Source organism: Microtus pennsylvanicus, chromosome 4, assembly GCF_037038515.1.
Source record: "Microtus pennsylvanicus isolate mMicPen1 chromosome 4, mMicPen1.hap1, whole genome shotgun sequence".
NCBI classification, from domain to species: domain Eukaryota; kingdom Metazoa; phylum Chordata; class Mammalia; order Rodentia; family Cricetidae; genus Microtus; species Microtus pennsylvanicus.
In genome coordinates this window covers 108122086-108138901 of record NC_134582.1, presented here as the reverse complement: position 1 = coordinate 108138901, position 16816 = coordinate 108122086, and the positions used below count along the sequence as shown (strand labels likewise).

Sequence of the window (16816 nt, the reverse complement as noted above, 5' to 3'; positions counted from 1 at the left end):
CTGTGCACACGTGTCCTCTCCATGTTCTCCTGTGCACACGTGTCCTCTCCATGTCCTCCTGTGCACATGTGTCCTCTTCACCCCCTTCAGCGCACACATGTCCTTCCTGTCTCTTGATTGCACACATATGTCCTTTTCCATCCCCTTCCTGTGTACACCTGAAGTTCTCATCTAGTTCCTTTTCACAGCTCACCTCGGCCAGCAAGGAAGATGCAACGACCGGAGCTCTTCTCGCTAGCAGTTTATTCAGGACCTTGTTCTCTCTCTCTCTCTCTCTCTCCCTCTGGGCAAACCTCTCCCAGCCCTTAAGTAGGCATGGGCTACCAACCCCGTATTGCCAGGTGGGCACTGCCCATAGGCCCACGCATATGCAAGCAGCTGATAATCATTGTGTGATAATAGCATAAGTCAGGTCTTAGCCATAGGAGTTGATTATCAGATGTGGTTCCACGCAGCTTGCTACAGTTCCCCCTTTTTTGTAAAGCAACAGGTAAGAGTAGAGGTCTGATCTCTGTTAAAAATGGAACATGTACTAGTGTCTGTCCAGGTGTCATCCACTCAGAGAACACTAGACCTGTCTGGTGCCTTTTTACAGAGGTGGGAGTTAGACACCAGCCCACATGCAATCAGACTTGCTCTTCTTGAGGTTAATGTATGCTTGCCCCAAGTGCAGTGCACAAGCCCCGCATCCTGTGCTCACTTACATCTCTAGCCAAACTTGGGGAGACTGTCCTGCTTCAATGGCCGCGAAGGCCTGAATGATCATAACTGCATTGCAATCCTGTGAAACCCTTATGTGACAAATGCACCATAGGCATACCAGGGAGGCAAGCACCATCAAGCCTGCCATGGCTCCTATTCCCGCCCACTCCTTCAGATGATCCATGGAGTGATCCAGGAAGATAGTTCTTCTGCCAGGCTGGTATCCATGCGTGTGGAATCTGCAGTCACCATCGCCACCCGCAGCTTTTCCAGTTGTTGTTCGAATTCACCAGACCAATTACCTAAAAGATAGCTAGACAATTCTTTAAATTTTTCAAATCACACACAGCCCCAGATACTTCCATTCACAGCCAAGATGAGCCAATTGCCAGAGCCGCAGTTGTGCTTGCGGCGGCAGCAAGGGCAGTCAGAACTGGTAGCAGAGGGGCCAGCACAGAGGAGAGGAAGGGGAGGCAATTTTGCTTTCCCCTCCCTGGTTTTCCTCTGCCTGCTCCTGTCATTAGGAGTGGCTTTGCCATGACCCCAGGAGCAGTCAGAAACCACTGTTCCTTCAGCAGTCCCCTAAATAACATACCCCAGCTGCCATACCCCCGTGGCTCATTTATTCCTGTCAGCTGAGTGCATGGAAGACACCTGTCCCTTGTGCACCTCTTTGGCTTCCCTAGCAGCCCAGCTGATCCTGCTTCGGCTCTGAAAGGGCCCCACTTAAACCATGTTTTAGGGAATTTGGGCGTTGTCAATCTGTCTGGCTACTTCCTGCCTAGCAGGGATGTTGCATTCTTACGGGTTTTTACTGCAATTTACTGCCATTTTCTAGCTGAGCTCGGACTGGGGTCACAGCAGCAGGGGAGAGGCGGAGCAGGGTTGTGCTGCCGCAGCTGCTCACGCTCCACTGCAAACTCAGGAGGTCTCGGTAATTCAAACCACATGAATATAACTCCCTTCCTTAGCGTACCTTGTTCGGCAGCAAAATTCAGATTTCCACCAAGCTTGTCCCAGGATGACGCATTAAGATTGCCAGAGACGGCAAACCAAGAGGCAATTGTGTGACATTCAACAAAAATCCTCTCCAATGTGCTCCGTAACAGCTCGTTAAGAGCCAGAAAAATCAGGTGTGATGTTGAAGCACCCATTCTAAAATCCCATTCTTTCCTTTAGTTTTACTTTGATCCATCTGCTTTAGTCGCGGCCCTATTACCCCCACTCTCCCTTCTTCTACCGGCGAGAGCGGAAAACCGCTTTTTCGCGGATCCCCAGCCTTTACCTGAGGACTTTCCAGTGCACCCCCTGACTGCAGAAAGTTCTGGGCTCCACAGAGAGAGGTTTGGAGGTTCCCCGTACGGGCTACCAACTGTCGCGTCTCACCCTTGACCCGCAAGGATGATGCAACACCGGAGCTCTTCCTGCTGACAGTTTATTCAGGACCTTTTTAACAATTGTATCTCTCTCTCTTTTCCCCTCTCTCTCCCTGGGCAAACCTCTCCCAGCCCTTAAGTAGGCATGGGCTACCAACCCCGTATTGCCAGGTGGGCACTGCCCATAGGTTCACACATATACAAGCAGCTGACAATCATTGCGTGATAATAGCATAAGTCAGGTCTTAGCCATAGGAGTTGATTATCAGATGTGGCTCCATGCAGCTCGCTACAGTTCCTGTGTTTACATGTAAGACAGTTAGATTGAATGCTCAGGGTAGAGTCTGAGAGTGTGTGTACTAGACTCGTGTTTCCGTGTGGTCATGTATTTATGTCTGCCTTTTAAGGTTGTGTGATCATTCATGTATCTCTGTACCAGAAATAGGGAACATTATGGGAGAAAACTGGAAATGGGATGGCCTGAAACTAATCTGTTGTAAGAATTAGGGAACAGAAAGAATTGATAGTCTCCTATAAAAAGCCATTGGCGCTGTCCTATTTTTAGGTTTCCTAGTGACTCAGCCCTGTATATGGTGCTCAATTATTTTCAGTCCCAAGGATGAGTAAGTTTGCTGCATAAAGCTCCTTGTTACTAAGGAGCCACACTGAAGATCCTGGTCCTGCAGGGAGCTACCCTGAGTGGGGACTCCTGGCACTGTCATTCGGATGCTCCCTTTATCTCTGCAGTCAGTGCCTCCCTCTCTCCTCTCTGCCTAATTGTGTGATAGTGTCACCCTTCTCGCACCCTCTCCTTCTCGTGAGAAAAGACATAAGGTCTAGCCTGTGCCACTGTGTGGAATTGGCACTGTAGGCTCTACCTGGCACAGGGGCTTATCCTCTCCGAGTCTCTTTTCTTAGATTTATTCTTTGCTTCCATTCCAAAGAGTCCGAAGCAGAGGCAGCCAAGGCAGTGGGGAATCACAGGGTGGTACTAACCCAGGGAACACTGTTGTATTTTGAAAAGGTTTTCAGATCCCTCACAAAGTCGTGTCTGCGCACACATGTGCAGCTTTCTTTTGTTGTGTGTTTAGCCCATGAATGTTTTCTTTACACTTTTTAACAACATTTATTTTGGAGATCAATATGATGATGTCCCTACAGGGGAGGCTTGGAGAAGAAATTATGAGAAAGCAAAACAAACGCTCAGGGAAAACCCCACCTTCACCAAGTGAGCCGGGCACAAGACCCACACCTTTCCTTCACTTGCTTTCACTGAGTTGTGGGATTCGTTTTTGTTGTTGTTGTGGGGCTTTTGTTGTTTGTTTGTTTGTTTGTTTGTTTGAGACAGGGTCTCGTTATTTTGCCTTGCTGGCTTAGAACTAAGAGTGATACCCTCGTCTCACTCTTCCTGAGTTCTGAGAATCGAGGCACGTGCCACTATGCCTGGCAGAACTGTGTGTTTGTCTGTTTGCTTTTCAGGTCTTTTTGTAGAGCCCAGGCTGGCTTCTTGCCTCAGACCACAGGGTGCCAACTCTGTCGTTTTGTCCTACCACACCTAGCTTCCAGAACTGTGCACCACAAATGTTCATATGTTATCAATAAAGTTAGGTAATTTTATAGATAGCATTTCATAACAATGTTGGCCCATGCTTTAGGAATGGGTTCTTCCATACCTGTGCCCATGTGGGGACATTTTTATATTTCACAGAAGGATTCTGTAAACATTTCTGAGTAACTTTTGACCACATTTAAGATTATTTCCTTGGTAACAATTAATCATAGGCGTCAGTCAAAAATGTGAGAATGCTTGTGGAACTCTTAAATTAACTTGAAATTATTGTTTGTACTTCTTAATTTAAAAATTTTTCTTGATACAAAAAATTTTGACAAAGATTAGTACAAGGTAGATTTTTAGTCATTGTTTTAAGTATTTTGTATTTGTGTTTTCAATTAACTATTTTGATATTTCTTTTAAAAAGCTCTAATTGTGTGTGTGCATGTGTGTGTGTGTGTGTGTGTGTGTGTGTGTGTGTGTGTACACGTGTTTAAAGTACATGGGTGCAGGTGCCTGCAGAGGCCAGAAGAGGGCACTAGATTTTCTTGAACTGAACCTACATGCCTCTGTGAGCCCCTCCTATGTGGGTGCTGTGAACTGAACCCTAGCCCTCCATAAGGGCAACAGGCACTTTTAATCGTTGAGTGATCTGCCCAGCCCCTAATCACTGTAATTTGTATTTGCTATTGAAATTGTTCTATTTCCAAAAGAGGTTTTCATTGTGGACGACTCAAAACTCTAGATAACTGAAATGACTTAGAGAAAAGCCAACCACCTTCCTTTGCACATTAAACACACACACACACACACACACACACACACACACACACGCACGCACGCACCCCTCAAAACTGTTGGGAGCAGTGAGACCCCAGATCATGAATTTCTTGTAATTCCCTGATCTGAGTGCCTGCAGCTGCTCTGAGCACGAGACCTTCAGGAGTTCCCGACGACAGGAGAGTGGTTTCTGGTGGGTTTGGCTGGGGCATGGCTATCTCTATATAATCTGCTCCTGAACACAATAAAGGGGGCATTCTTGGGGAATTTAAGGATGACCCGTGTCGCTGTCTCTCTGTCTGTGTGTGTCTGTGTATTTTAACCTCCAGCTCCCTCGCCCGAAGCTCGCGAACTGGGTAATAGCACACAGAGCGCAGACACGGGGACGCGGTGTGTGACAAAAACAAGTTAGATTTGTATTTTCAGATATTCTTCACGATTATTGAAATGACTATAATTCCACTGTGATATAATTGTATTATTTATTTTAAACCAAATGAAAATAAACCATATATTTTCCAAGAGAGGAGCTAGAACAGATGACTTTTGTGCTGTGGGCTTAGCTTTATCAGACAGGCAGTTATAGGTGTTTGGCTGTGTATGTCTCTTTTCCCCCTCCTGCAGAAACCATATTCAGGCTTTTCTCTTACATTGGTCTAGGAACTCATGACTGAATGATTATTGTGATTTTGTAATGTCCATCTGAGCTCATTGTCTGTGCAACCAAGCAAATGCAAGGTGTCTCTCTGAGCGCTCTTGTTCTTTACAACCAACAGCCTGTGGTTAGCATAATGTTTGCTCTATGCTCCTGCAGACATTTTATCACCAGAATTGAAGTTTGTAAATATTAGCCTATTGATCTTTTCTTCTCCTCTGGCGAATATCATCATTCCTTGTTGCATAGGTAAAGGATAAAAGTAAATCCCCAGGTAGACGACTGTTTGTATGGTTGTGGGATGATGCAAGGTGGTCTGACCACATAAAAATCTCGAGCTTTTTGAGAGGCTTGAATTTTATTTGATTCATAAAATCTAAGCAGTTGTGTCCCGTTACTCAGCCTCGTGACTTGTGACATGTATCATAATGATCAGACTAGAAATGATCAAATAACATGCTAAAACCATGCTTGATTTATTATTCCGCAGAAACTTCCTGCCATTTGCTTTATTTTTACATTTTTAGGATCAATTATTGAAGAGTCTAGAGTTCCTCCAGATTCTTCATCTATCTAGGAGATATCACTTAACTAAGAGACGGTCTTATTCCATGTAGTCACCAAAGACCAGCTTTTAGAGTGACCACAGATGTATAAGCGTGTAGCCTCTGAGAGCAACCGTCTGCCATCACTGTATCTTCCTTGCATGATTGCACATGTTATGGAGACCATTTTTTCTTTCAGTTCAGAGTACAGGTGAATGTCATCTCATGAGTCCTGTGGACCCATTCAGGGATGCAGAAGCATCTTCCAGTATTCAAGAAAAAGTATGCATGTTAGTATTTCCATCCGCTCCAGAAAAGAAGTCTGGAGTTTGCAGATTTTGTTCAATAGTAGAATGCTTGCTTAGCAAGAGCACAGTGCTGGGTTTAGTCCCAGCGTGGTTGGAGGTTGGAGGGGGTCTAAATGATGATGAGGAAGGAGAAAGGGGAGAGGAAGGGAGGGAGGGAATGAGGAAGGGAGGAAGGGAGGGAGGGAATGAGAAAGGGAGAGAGAGAGAGAGAGAGAGAGAGAGAGAGAGAGAGAGAGAGAGAGAGAGAGAGAGAGATTCTGATTTCTTCTAAGGTCATGTGGCATATTTCTGCTGTCTGCTTTTTGTGCACCTTGAATTAAGAATTACTTATCTATTGCAATTTATTTTGGATCTTTTCATGTAATCAATAATTCTTAAAGTAGCATTGTTCCGCACATCACAAGCCATGCTCCTTCAGACAGTTGCCTACTTTTAAGTGTGTGTGCCTGTTTAAACACTGTCACAGTGCACGTGTCTGTATTTTCCTCACTGCCTTTGAAGGCTTGGTTCAAATCCCATTGAAACCCCATCAACCCACACCATTGACACAGGCAGACTCAGAGCATCTAGCCATAGACGAACGATCTCAACTGAGACAAGGCAGCAGCCCCAGAAACAGTTTTCATTTTGAGCACAGACCAGAAATTATCCGCCAAACTAAAGAAAGCATTGCTCATCAGAGAAAACAAACAGAATTCAGGATCTCCACAGCTGGACACTGACAACATCTGCAGAGTGTTCCAGAACTCTCTGGCACATGAGGCACAAAGACCAAAGAAACCAAACATGTCCAACCCCATGATGAGCCAGGTGCTGAGACTGACGGGCGGAGGATGGAAGTCTGCCTGTGAAGCAACCCCACAGGGAAAACAGACATGTTTGCATGAGTGAAAGTCTTAGCAGGGAAATGAGGAGTCTCAGGAGAGAAATAGAAACTGTGGGAAGCAGCCAAGTGGAAACTCAAGAAATAAAAAGTCTAGTTCCCAAAATTCCCCAGTAGGTGATGAATCTGTAAATGTAAACTCTTGACCCACACGAGGACAATTGTGAAGTCTTCCAGCTCCTTCCACTTGCACTGATGAAGTAGAAGCAGATAGGGCAGTTTGCTTCATCTGGTAGACCTCATCCTTGGTAGCCTCGAGGAAGCCAGATTGGTGGTATGCACAGTGAAGGGAGAGACTTGAACTAGGCTGCAGAGGAGGACCCTGGTTCCTCTGTCTTTGATGTGACCCTCTAATTTATGCAGCTATGTGTCAGGCCTTTGGAGAGCAGCTCTGTGTCTGTCCTTGGCTTTCTCTGCTGTGAGGCCCTGAGAGTAGTTTAGCCTCGGGTGTTTCTGTCCTCTTCCCTGCAGAGCCGAGTGTGGGCTGAACAAAGGAGCAAAGCTTCGATCTGACCACCACTGTTCCCCTTCTGACTTTCTCTCCTAATTCTCACGTCTGTATTGCTAATGCTTTAAGGGAGATTTATAAGAAATCCTATTAATTCCTGCCATATTACTTACTATGATGGAAGAATATTTACTATTTTAGCAATCAGGTTGTATATACTCATCCCTAAAAGTGAACATATCGGCCATTATAAACGGACCTGCCTTTTCTCCCCGATCCCTACTTTTGTGTTAAGCATTTTCCTCAACAACCTCAATGACTGAGTTCATCCTTCAGGATGATTCTTGTGATATTCCTCCCTAAACTTTCTTCCCTGAAAAATGATTACACATATTGTAGTGTATCTGTTGACTCTTGATCGCTCTGCTGTGTCAGCCTCCAGACACTGAACCACAAGCATCTTAGGTCCTGCATAGTAAACGACTCTATCAGGTGTCCACCCCTCCTGATATTCTGTAAGGTTTATGTGACAAAAGGAAGACCAGCAAAGGTATGGCTCCTTGTGGAACAATAGACCCAGGGAGAGAAAGGGACTAATGTTTTTGGTGTGTGTTTATGATCAAATGGCAGGGATGTCTTAGGTAGGGGTGCTTAGAGAGAGACCTTCCTTGTGAAGCTTATTGCCTGCTGCTGCCACTAGATGGCAGCATCTTCGCATAGTTTTGCACACACTCCCTGGGCCTCTGAGCAGAGATGAGAGCAGACAGCAGGTTAACGCCAAGCCCCTCCCTAGTTCACTCATGTGAGTCTGATTCAGTTTGGATAAACCAAACAGCAAAGTTGCTTTATCCTTCGTTTGTAAGGGATGGGGCGGAGGAGAGGGAAGAAATATATCTTACATGATATCACACACATTTAAAACATTTAATACTTTGTGAATACGTGTATATAGTATTCTTTTCTCTGATAAAATAACCAATTCCGTCTGTCCTGGCTGCCTTGTTCAATACCCATCTCAGCGATAAACGTTTTTCTTCTATGTGGAATGCAGTGCCGTGTCCTAGATACAAATCTTTATATACACTTATCAGTTTACTTTAAAATCAACTGGGATCTTGCTTGCTAACTAGTTGTGTATGTCTGTCAAAACCCCTGGCTGGTATAGAGAACTTCAAAGGCGACCCCACCTATGTGTTTAGGGCAAAGACATCTCCAGCAATGGCAGGCTGTTCAAATGACACTGAATAAATGGGATGGCCACAGGGAGGGCAGCTTGGTAAACACACTGATTTGAGACATGCGGCAGAACCACTCCCCAAACCCATACTTTATCACATCTGGACAGATGTGGAGAATCTGGTGGCTTCTGAGCCGGGCCTGTCTTAGGCATGTCACTGGTCACTGGGCAGGCAGATGTCCTTCCAGGGAAGTTTATTTGTGCTACTTCTGGCCATATATAAGGATATCTATACTTATAGCCACAGAAACTGTGGTCTCCCAAATCAGGGATTTGGAATCTCTCATTACTTTTATTTTTGAAGAATTAATTGTATTATTTTAAGTTGCGTGTACCTGTATGTACCTGTACGTGTATACGTGCCCACAAGTGTAGATGCCTGTGGAGGCCAGTGGTGCCTGCTTCCCTGGGGTTGAAGTTAGAGGCAGTTGTGAGCCTTGTGACATGGGTGCTTGTAATCATTATTTTTATTGTGATAAGCCACACAAAACAGCCACCTAGAAGAATTCATTCATTGCACTCACAATGTGGTATACCAGCACCCTGATGCCAATAACCATTGTACTTTAGCTTCTCATTTTGATATAACTTCAAATTGGAGAAAAGGTATAAAAATAGTCCAAGAAGAAGGAAATCTTTCATAACTGTCAACCAAATGCACCCTTCCCATTCCATTGCTCATTCATTGGTTTGTGTGTTCTGCCTTTGTGTCTCTGCATGTGTGCGTAGACACATGTGCATTCTCCTCCACTCTAACACTTTTGCAGGCATGGTGAGGCCCTGGGCCTTGTGTCCATAGAGACTGTGGCTTACACTTCTTTAACAAGGCCAGTGGTACAGTTGTAAACCCTGAAAATTTACGGTTCATACAATACTCCGTCTTTCTCAGATTTCACCAAGTGTCGCTCACATGTTTTTCCCTGGTGCAGGATCCTTCTGCACTCAGTTGCTGTCAGAACCCACAGAACCGATTTCCTTTGTGTTCCTCGACCTTGGTGTGTCCTGAGGAGTGCGGCTCACTGCCTGTTTTGCAGATGTTCAGGCTTCTACTGTATCTTAGGCTATCCTTGCTCTGTGGAAATGTATCTTGATTTTCAGTATTAACTTTGTAAACATTGTTAATCATACAGTTCCTCCAAAATTCTGTTGGGGTGACATTTCTTAGTTTTACTGTGTAAACCTGTTCTACTCCCATGGGATGCAGCAATAACAGATTTAATTCCCCAGGAGCACGTTGAGAATCTGCAGCTTAACTTTGTATTCAAGAGTCTGTAACCAGAGTTTTATGACATCAGGACCCTTAGGCAGAATGGAAAGGTCTGCCATGATGCATTCTGGGTAAAGCCACTGTTCTTTGTGCGTCACTGCGGAGTTTGTTGTTGCTGTGCTCACCTCTCAGATACTGAACGGGAGTTTGCAGTGAGAGTGGTTGTGAAAACTAGGCCACGCCTTCAGTGGGACACGAACTCCTGAGGCCCCTGCTGGGCTCTCATCTTTCCAGGGCAGGAGGCATCACTGTGCACCCCACCCTTCAGTCTGACTTTCCCCGGCCGGGCAGGGTCCTGCTTCTACCTGAGAAGAAGTCGGTTGTTCCAGTTCTGCTTTGCAGCTAATTTCTCGTGACTTCTTTAGGTCATTATTTTCCAGCTGACACCAGGAGCAGGCTCTTGAGGAAGTGGCATGGCCTTGCATTCTCCTCTCCAGCCCCTCACCCAACCTCTCCTAAATATTTGCTTCTTCTGACCCAGCCTGATGAATTTGATAACAACTTGGCATGAAAATGTTTCTGCTCTTGTTGTTGTGGATTAAATGGCATGGACAGACAGTCACAGCTGTTTGTTCCTCCTAAGGAGGAGTTCTCTGCTGCTTTGAACTCATGCACGTTTATTTTGGAATTGATGTGTGATTAGCTAACCCCTTACACAAGAAGAGATCTAAGGCTTCAGCTAAAGGTTAAAGCTCTGTTGCATTGCGAAACACAGGTTAGTTTCCCTGGGCTTCCTACCAATGCTTACCTTTCCTTTGGGGATTCTAACTGCACTAGCTGCCACATCTTCGTCTCCTTCCACCCAGACAAGCTCCTTGTGTTTCTTTGTCAGCAGCGTGTGCTGCCTTCTCATGAATTCTGGTCAGGTGCCTCAGAAACTGTTCTTCCGTTTGCGTTTGACTGATATTATATCCTGATTAGACTCCAGTTAGGTTTTTTAAAGGAACAGAGTAGAGGCAAGGACCCTCCATCACAGCATGAAGGGATGTGTGCTGTCTCTTGACTTTTAACACTGTTCTTATGGTCTTCCTGTGCTCTGTAGTTTGTGGTTCAATTCCTATTTCTTTAAAGTGAAATACTGTGAGTTCTGCTTTTAACTCTCTGTATAAAATGGGGGACACTCCGAGTCAGGATACAAAACCAGAGTGTTGCTTCATCTGCTCCGAGTTCTTTTGCAAATTTTAACCTCTACCTGAAAAGCATGGTTATATTATGTTGGCAAAATATACCAAGTCTTGAATGCTCCTCCGGGATTTTTAGGGTGATTCTCGGTGGATTCTGAGCTAAATTCCTACAAAAAGCACAAGAGAAGTGAAGTGATTTTCAGTATTAATTAACGTTCTCCAGGACGCAGGAGTGAGCGAGAGGAGCTAATTATCAGGAGTTGCTTACATGGGTCTTAGGAGTTTCTCACCTGCCTCCTACAAGATGGAAACCCAGGACAGCTCATTGTCATGGAAGGCCGGGGCACAGGGAGCTGATGGTCTGAGTCCAATGAACCTGAGGTCTGAGAAGTAGGAGCCCTAGGGCAGAAGACCCATGCTCTAGCCAAGGCGAGTGTAGATTTTGTTTCCCTCCATGTTTTTCGTTCTCCTTGAGTCTTTACTAGACTAGATGGCGACCACCATATTGGGAGGGTCACCTACTTTACAGACCTATGAAGGAAGTGTGCTTAACCAGATGTGGGCAATTACATGGTCTACTCAAGCTGACAGCCGAAATTAGCTGCTGTGTTCTGAATGTTCCCCTCCAAATCAGGTTGAAATGCGATTGCCATCGTAATGGTATTAAGAAACGTGACCTTTGTCAGGTGGTGGAGGCGACAAACGCCTTTAATACCAGCACTAGGGAGGCAGAGGCAGGTGGATCAAGTTTGAGACCAGAGAGAGTTCTTGGACGGGCTCCAAAGCTACACAGAGAAACCTTGTCTTGGGAGAAAAAAAAAGTGTGACCTTAAGGAAGTTATTCAGCCATACAGACTCCACTCTCATGAATGGATTAGGGGGATTATTGAAAGAGTAGCTTATCACTGGCGTGGACGCAAAGGATATGGTAAGGCCTCGTCCTTCTATCTACCACATGCTCTGTTTCTTCCCGCCACACAGCCTTTGGGACAGCCCTCACCAGATTGATCTTGAACTTCCAAGTCTCTGGAATATTGGGCCAAATTAGCTTCTATCAATAATAATGTATTCAATCAGTGGCATTTCCTTAAAGGAACAGAAAAAAAAAGATGAAGACATTAGCCATCCCATTAACCATCCTACTAGAGCGAGCCTTCCAGTTTCTGACTTCCCATCCAAGTGACCCTACCGGCATTGATTTTGAGAGGAGAAAATTTATTTCTGTCTGTGAGTTGTTCTGGAAACTGATTTTAATCAAATATATATATATATATATATATATATATATATATATATATATCCCAGAAATAGAAGTAAAATAGGTATGGATTTATATCATTCACTCATGACTCCTCTTGGCCTTCGTATATACTGAGTATTAAACAACAAGTCAACCTAAAGGGCTGGAGGAGCTCACGCACTTTCAGGACTTAGTTCCCCAGCGGCTCAGTCAGCCACTCATTGGCAGTGCACCTTGGACAACTGTCACAGCGATGTCCTCGGCACGGGGACGGGAATGAAATAAAACCCACAGCAGAGGAAAACAAATATGGGTAGGCTTTCAAAATGAAGCTACTATTTAGAAGGTCACCTTTGTTTATTTCCTAAGGTTTCATTCCGCTTATGGTTCCTGGCACGCTCTCAAAATTAGTGTGCTGTAACTTGAATATCACTAATCATCTATGCTTCCAATTGGAAAGGAAAATTAATTTGCTCTGTTGCTGGGGAACGGTGGTACCAAGCCCTGTTCCCGTGGTGCTTCTGCGCCCTCCTTGCTCTGTTGTTCTTGCTGCTGGTGTTTCTTGCTTGGTGAGTGGTTCATAGCCAGTGCTATGGTGTCAGGAGAATTTGCCGGCTACATATGTGCAGAAGGCTTCCAGGCAGGGCAGAGAAAAGTAAGTTTATATACGTCAGCCCCCACTCTTCCTTAGAGCAGGCTGTGCTTAGAGGACTGACCATCCATCAAAGTACCCAGCTGGAAAGGCGACCTGTGATTCCTTGAGGCTTTTCATTTCAATCCCATTGAGAACACTTCCTCCTGTTTCCTACCTGATATTAAACATACTGGGTGTGTCTGTTTCTGTGTGGGGCCCCATCCCCCCTGAAATATGTACCCAAAGTGCTCCCTAAATATTTTCTGCTGCTATAGCAGCTCTATGCCTTGTCACTGAGCTGTGCATTCCCACTGATTTATCAGAATCATTTGGCATAAACTATACATATTTCTGAAGCCATGAAATATTTTCTTTAATATTTCTTGCTATTTTTGTGTTTGTACCAGTAGCAGTGACAAGACAATGATTGGTTCTAGGTTTCCATTGCTATTTTTATTCTCTGATTCTTTCTAGGTTTTATCATCACCAGGAGAAATTATTCTGTTTTACTAGACACACCATGCCACAGTGTTTTCTTGTTTTTGTTATTCCCAGTCACTTTAAAGTTGTTCCCTTCATTGAGTTGATGCATGGCCATACATCTTGATATTTAAAAAATATTAAATTTATGTTTAATCACATGCACATTGCATGCCTGTGTGTGGTGTCTGCTGAGATCAGGAGAGGGCTTTAGATTCCCCAAATCTGGAATTACAGGCAGTATGAGCTTTCCAGTGTGGGTCTTGGGAACTGAGCGTGGATCCTGTGCAGGAGCAGAAAGTACCCTGAGCCATCCCATCTCTTCGGTCCAGCTTTGATGTTTTTACTTATTCGATATATTGTGGTTCTGTGATTTTCTATTTATAAACGCAAGTCAACCAAACATGTTTGCTCTTAACAGCTTCTCTTTTCCGCGTGTATTACCTGGGTGTTTGAAAATGTTCATGGCTCTTAGTCTGGCTGTTGCCTTCTGCTCTCTTTGTTCTTTAGCAGTGTCTTCCATGGAAGGCCTTTGTCACCGCCAGAGATCAGGAGATAAGCAGGCCTTCATCCGGAAGCAGTCCTATTATGTGATGCCTTGCCGTTTTCAGGAAGTTCTGAAAAGGAAATGGCAGTGAAGGGATCGTGTCTGGGAGTCTCTGGGGAGCTTGTGCAAGTACAGAGTTGTAAAAGGCCACCTTGAAATTAATGTATGCAGCTTGCTGGACTATCCCCAGAAGTTCTTTCTGGTAAAATAAAAATCGTGTATTCTCTCCCATAGCAAGCCCTAGAAACTAGCTTTGTTCTCTGCTCTGCCATTCCAAATACTACTCAGAGGTTGTATGTCTAATGTCACCTCCTGTCATTAACAGTCACTTTCAAACGTCACAGGCAAACTTCCAGTTAAAAGCGTGCCCACTCTTCTGCACGGAGACTGGAGATGCTGTCCATTCTAATGTGAGGAGCATGGGCCGTTTGCTGGCTTTTGAGTTGGTCGAAGGGAAGAGGGGGAGCAAAGGTTTGAGAAGTGTTTGAAGGGGACTCTGTGTATGGGTCTGTGGCAGGGCAATTGGACCAAGCGGCGATTTGGTTTCCCTCGCCCTGGAGGGAGGACTTGCTCCAAGCCTGACAACGCCTTCCGTGATGTGCCAGTGTTGTCGTCCCGTTCCAGCTGGACAGTGACGTTTGCTGAACCATCTTAAAGCAGTGTGGGCAGTGGCCAGTTTGTATTGTGAGATGGTCACTCCGGGTGACAGCCTGCTGTGAAGCCCAGATTAAAAGTTTGGAAGGAACAAACACTGATATGCTCACCCTCACATTCTCCCCCAATCCCTTTCCCTTTTCCTCCTTGTTTTTCCTGCTTCTGAAGTGTAATGTGCTGTTTTTCTTTTCCCTGTCTCCCTGTCCTCCCCCCTGCCTTGCTGTGTGTTCCCTCTCCTCTGACTTTCCCCACTCTGCCATGTTTGGGGGCATTCTTAACCCGTCGGGGAAACCAGTTTAAATCTGAAGTGTTCTAAGGCAGTCTGATTTTTATAGTGGAAAACTATAGGCCTCGGGGATGGCATTTTGAGGCCGGTGACAGAGGCGAGACTGCCGTGTGTGGCCCCGTGTGAGCACTTTCAGGGTGATAATGCAGTGTCTCAGGTGGACTCGACTGTATTGTGGGCCAGCTGACTTCATTTTAGCCAGATGCTGACCTCTCTCTGCCACGTAATTATCAGTTTTTCAGCCGTAGATCATAGCGTGGCTGCTGTTCAATGAGTAGAACCAGGTGCTAGCGTCCGGAGTTTTTACCCAAGGGACCCAGTGGGCGCACACACTCTTGGACATCTAGCCAGCAATGCCATTTAAACTCAATTGCTTGATGCTGGATTACGAGAGACCTGACATTCGTCCCCAGACAGCTGCTCAATGCAGATGGCTGATGAGCTCCGAAGCTTCAGGCTTACATGTCCAGATGCCCAGGGGTAAACTGATCCTTTTCTTTTGAGGCACAGTGTCTGTGCTGACTCTTTAGAAAACAATCACAAGCCATTTCAATTTCTTTTCCAGCTGAAGCTTAGGGCCTCAAGTTTTGATGATTAAACCGGATTGCTAATATCTTTCCCTAGGCATCATAAACAGAAGTAAGCTTGCCTCCTTTCGTGGGTGTCTCAATGAAGTGGGACCTTTTAGTGTTTATACTAACAACAGAAAAGTGAGCTGGTTGCTGACACCCTCAGGGCGGGAATGGCGTGAAGCCTGGGATGGATAACTCATTTTCTTGAGATGTGTATGTAAGCTGGGGTAAGCTGGGCAAGGTTCATGACAAAAGATTTAAGCCATTAGTCAGGGTCTCACGCACTTCATTAAGGAATTGGGTAAGTGCTTCCAACAGATGCAGGACTGGAGTGGAGCTGTGTGTTACAATCTTTTCTATATCTATAAGGTTTTATAGATGACACAAGCTAGGTCACTTATGTTTCGCCAAAAGATACGCAGATGTGACTCTCGCCAGCGTCCTCATTAGAGTGACATCGTCTTTAAGCCCTGCGTGGCAATCCCCGATTCACTGCAGTGATTCCCAGGGAAGACAGGATGACCTGGAAGTCCAACGACTTCCTTAAGATCATCCAACTGTTGGATGATTACCCGAAATGCTTCGCTGTGGGAGCAGACAATGTGGGCTCCAAACAGATACAGCAGATCCGCATGTCCCTGCGAGGGAAGGCTGTGGGGCTGATGGGCAAGAACACCAAGATGCGGAAGGCCATCCGGGGGCACCTGGAAAACAGCCCAGCCCTGGAAAAACTGTTCCCTCATATCCGGGGAATGTGGGCTTTGTGTTCACCAAGGAGGACCTCACGGAGATGAGCGACATGCTGCTGGCCCATAAGGTACCAGTTGCTGCCCATGTTGGTGCTATTGCCCCATGTGAGGTCACTGTGCCAGCCTAGAACACTGGTCTGCAGCCCAAGACGACCTCTTTTTTCCCCCAGGCTTTAGGCATCACCATTAAAATCTCCAGGGGCGCACTGAAATTCTGAGTGATGTGCAACTGATAAAAACTGGAGATAAAGTAGGAGCCAGTGAAGCCACGCTGCTGAACATGCTGAACATCTCCCCCTTCTCCTTTGGGTTGATCATCCAGCAGGTGTTGGACAATGGCAGCATTTGCAACCCGGAAGTGCTTGACATCACAGACCAGACTCTGCACTCTCACTATAGGGTGTCCAGAATGTTGCCAGTGTTTGCTGCAGATGGGTTACCCGACTGTTGCTTGGTGCCACACTCGATCATCAATGGGTCCAAGCAGGTTATGGCTCTGTCTGTGGAGACTGAATATGCCTTCCCTCTTGCTGAAAAGGTCAAGGCCTTCTTGGCTGATCCATCTGCATTTGTGGCTGCTGCCACCCCTGCTGCTCCTGCTGCTGCTGTTACTGTAGCCCCATTCAAGGCTGAAGCAAGGAAGAGTTGGAGGAATCAGATAAGGATATGCGATTTTGTCTCTTCGACTAACCTTCTCAAAGCAACCAACTCAGATAGCTTAGTCTGAGAAGCATGGAAATAAAAGCTTACTTCTGTTAAAAAAAATATAAAAGATAT

At 45.5% G+C, this 16816-nt stretch overlaps 1 protein-coding gene and 1 pseudogene across 8 annotated transcripts in view; both read left to right on the top strand.

The window, feature by feature from the left end:
- Elmo1 (engulfment and cell motility 1) overlaps positions 1 to 16816 on the top strand; it is a 532076-nt gene that overhangs the window by 227760 nt on the left and 287500 nt on the right. The window lies entirely within an intron of this gene.
- On the top strand, positions 15072 to 16729 carry LOC142848555 (large ribosomal subunit protein uL10 pseudogene; annotated as a pseudogene).